The sequence below is a fragment of the Choloepus didactylus genome (assembly GCF_015220235.1).
Source record: "Choloepus didactylus isolate mChoDid1 chromosome 23 unlocalized genomic scaffold, mChoDid1.pri SUPER_23_unloc1, whole genome shotgun sequence".
Classification (NCBI taxonomy): domain Eukaryota; kingdom Metazoa; phylum Chordata; class Mammalia; order Pilosa; family Megalonychidae; genus Choloepus; species Choloepus didactylus.
In genome coordinates this window covers 1,802,770-1,806,379 of record NW_023637590.1, presented here as the reverse complement: position 1 = coordinate 1,806,379, position 3,610 = coordinate 1,802,770, and the positions used below count along the sequence as shown (strand labels likewise).

The following is a 3,610-nucleotide window of genomic DNA, read 5'->3' as shown; positions in this document are numbered from 1 at the left end:
CATGTTTCAGCAAAAGATTACAAAAAGCGTTAGAAACCATCAATGAGGAAGATCACACCTGGGCCATACCAGACAAAGTCACTTGGGATCGGTTCAGCAACTTGGCAGGATTGGATGTTACTCTGAAGTAACCATTATCCCCCTTCTGGCCTCTCCAAACTTCAGAAAAATCTAGACTCTTTTTTGTTTTTTTTTTCCAGGCTAGTCAGGAGGGATTCTGGGTATGTCCTGAGGCTGTGAACTTTGGGCCCGTGACCCGACTAGGTCCCAGGTGGAGGCTTTAGGGAGGGTCATGGAATGGTGCAAAGGGCTTGGCTGGGAGACCCCAGACAAAACCAGACATGAACCATCTCCAGTTTGCAGCCTCCTCCTCCATTAATAGAGGACATGTGGATTAAATGAATCCCCAAGAGGCCCCTATAGCTCCCAAACCTGGAATTCTGGGGCAGGGTTAACATCTCCTCCTGGGTGACAAATACTCCTGGGGGGAGGCCATATTTGCGAGGAACTGTGGCCATGAGCAGCTGGAAAGTTCTGTCCAGAATGGAGCCTTTGTTGGCTGCTCCTGGCGGGTGCTTAGAGTACCCTCAAGTCGGAGTGGGGGGAGAATTCCAGCCGTGGGTAATAAGCAAGTGCTTTCCATGTCCCAGGATCTTTCCATGCATGATCTCATCTGATACAAGCCTGCCCCATGAGGTGGACACCTCCATTATGCTGAGTTTATGGATGGAGAAACTGAGGCCAAGTCACCCCCACTCCCCGCTGGGCTTCCCCAAGCCCTGGTGGTCTTCACCAGGAAGTTACTCTAACCTCTATGAGGGGGAGTGTGTTCATTCACTCCAGATGCATTAGTGGGGTTACCCTGTAGATGTCTGACCTCGAGCTCGGCTTTGAGCAAATGGGTAGCTGAGGCAGTGTGCGTGCCCCCCCCCAGGACTTTGCAGCCTGGATGAGGGAGGGCTGCCTACACTCGGAAAGAGATGAGAGAGCACATGGGAACTATCAAAGAGGCGGGGTGGAGCCTGCCCTAGGTGGGCCTTGCCCATGTCCCATCACCACCTGCCCCTGCCAGGCCCACGGCCCCGCTGCGGTTAGGGAGTGGGAGATGGTTATGGGGATGAGGCCAGGCTTGCAAAATGCCTGGTGGGCTGAGCGGAGCTGGCTTGGGATTTTGGACCATGAGGCCTTAACCAGGGAGCTGACGATATCTTTCTCTCCGTCTCCTGAAGGATCATTATCCGCTTTCTTCCCCTGGAGCCCTGGCAGATTGGCAAGAAGGGGACGGTCATGACTTTCTTGTGACTGTCACGGAGGGTGCTAAAGGCGTCTGCAAGACAATCTCTTCGAGAGTGAGGCCTGGTGGGTACCGGCTTCTGGCACCCTGTTGCTCAGGCCAAATAAATGAAGAAAGCGTCATCTTTCAAACATGGATTTTTTTTTTTTTTTTTTTTTTTTAACCTTCTAGTACCTTCCCTGCTATCCTTGGCCACCCCAGGCAGCACAGTTGGTTTAGGAGGAGGGAACGGTGGGATGTTTTGCGTTTTCAGGGTTGCTCTGTGTATCATTTAGCTGCTCCCATCCTAGGTGCCAAGGTTAGGCCTGGAGGTCCAGCTTTCCACACTCACGTGCAGGATTGGTGGGATGGGGTGGGCAGCTGGTCCAGCCTGTACCAGATGCTTCTATCCTCAGCCCGGGGTGGCCTGGGCACTTCCTTGACCATAGATCTCAGGAGGCTTTGCTGGGCTGGGGAGCCGGGAAGGGTGGGCTGCAGGAACTTCCCCTCTGCATTCCTGAGCTCTACTTTCTTCGACTCTTGCCGAGCGTTCCCTGGAGCTGGGCACCTTGTAGAGCCCATGTCCCAGGATGCCCAGCCTGGAAATGCAATGTCTGCCATTAGAAACAGAATGAATGGGATCCCTGCCCCCATTGAAATACCATATGCTTTTGCATTTCAGAGGATCTACAGGGTGAGGGTGGAAAGAGTCCAAAGGAAGTCTCCCAGCCACTTTAGGGATGTCTGATACAGTTTACATTTCATGACCATCCTTGGACAGTCTGGTGGGCATTGTGTTTCTCTACAGGTAGAGGCTTCATGATCATCCTTAATGCACCAGTGAAATACTAAATAGATTTTTCAGTATGGGCATTTTCCTTTGCTAAAGCTGATGAAATGCAATATACTAGAAATAAGTTGGCTTTTACAATGGGGATTTATTAGCTTATAAAATTTACAGTTTTGAGGCCGTGAAGATGCCCAACCCAAGGCATCAACAGGACAATACATGGACTCTGAAGGCAGGCTGTCGGCATCTGGGACACCTCTCTGTCACACGGGAAGGCACATGGCAGGCATCTGCTGGTCCTTCTCTCCTGGTTTCATTGCTTTCAGCTTCTGGTTCCAGTGGCTTCCTCTTTGCGCCTCTGTAGGTTCTCTTAGCTTCTCTCTAGGGCTTTTTCCGTGAGCTTCTCTTAATTTCATCTTTTATAAGGGGCTCCAGGAATGGGATTAAGACACACCCTGGGCAAGCCTCAGCTGAAATAACTCACCTACAGCAAAACGTCTCACCTACAGCAGGTCTGCACCCACAGGAATGGATTAAAAGAACATGGCCTTTTCTGGGGTCCATACAGCCTCCAAACTACCACAGCAGTTTACAGTTTAATAAATTGAGTTTCCAATGAAATTGGCCCGTGTGTGCTGTGCCTGTACCTGTCCCATTAGAAGCTAGATCTTGGAGTTCCCTTCCCCTGGTTCCCCGCCCCAAACTACTGCACTCATTCCTTCTGCCAATGCATTTTATGCATCTCCACTCCGGGGATGTTTGTGGGTTCAGTGTGAATGAATGCCTGACGACCCTCACCTCAACCTCAACATGACCAGACGGTAACAATTCTCCTACTTTGTCCTCCCGACGTCCCTCACTTCAACCTCAACATGACCAGACGGTAACAATTCTCCTACTTTGTCCTCCCGTCTTAAATCTGTCACCTCCAACCCCACCCCCACCCTCCTGGTTCCCTTTACGTGTCCCCCAATTTCCACGGCCTCCAGAGCCCCTGCCCTAGGCTGGAACGACAGCGACACCTCCCGTCATCCACCGACAGCCCAGGGCCCAGCCCCGTGCTCGACGCTTCCCAAGGATCTCCAGCCCCGCGCCCGGGAGATCCACCGCAGGCGGGAGCTCTGGGTCCCCAGCAACGCGTGGTCCCGAGAGCGCACGCGCGTTTCGCGGCCGGGCGGGCGAACGCAGCGTGCGTCCACGCTGATTGGCTGGCGTGTTCGGCGTCGGGGCCAATGGGAGCGAGCCTTGTTGTGAGGCACGCTGCCGGCCGGCGCGGGGGTCGGGGCGGTCGCGTCGTTGCCGTGGAGACGCCTGGTGAGTCCCGGGGATGCGGGCGTGGGGCCGGCCCGGGGGAGGGAGCACGCGCCGGAGGAGGGGTGGTCTGCGTGGGCTCGAGATCCGTGGCGACGCTGGGTTGGTGTGGGGTGCAGCAGCCGGGGAAACCGATTGGGACCGGGCCTCCTGGCTGCTGAGGGGGGCCCCTCTTCCCGGGTCCCCCGGGTGCCGAGACCCTGCTCCGGGCCTCGGGAGTGGTTCCCGGTGACAGC

General features: G+C 54.7%; 1 long non-coding RNA gene across 1 annotated transcript; it reads left to right on the top strand.

Annotated features, from left to right (window-relative positions):
* The first annotated feature begins 189 nt into the window (after positions 1-189).
* Positions 190-2,684, top strand: LOC119524901. The gene is made up of 2 exons (XR_005214891.1): positions 190-1,359; positions 2,490-2,684. It is a non-coding gene; the product is annotated as an uncharacterized LOC119524901 (long non-coding RNA).
* Positions 2,685-3,610: the final 926 nt, after the last annotated feature.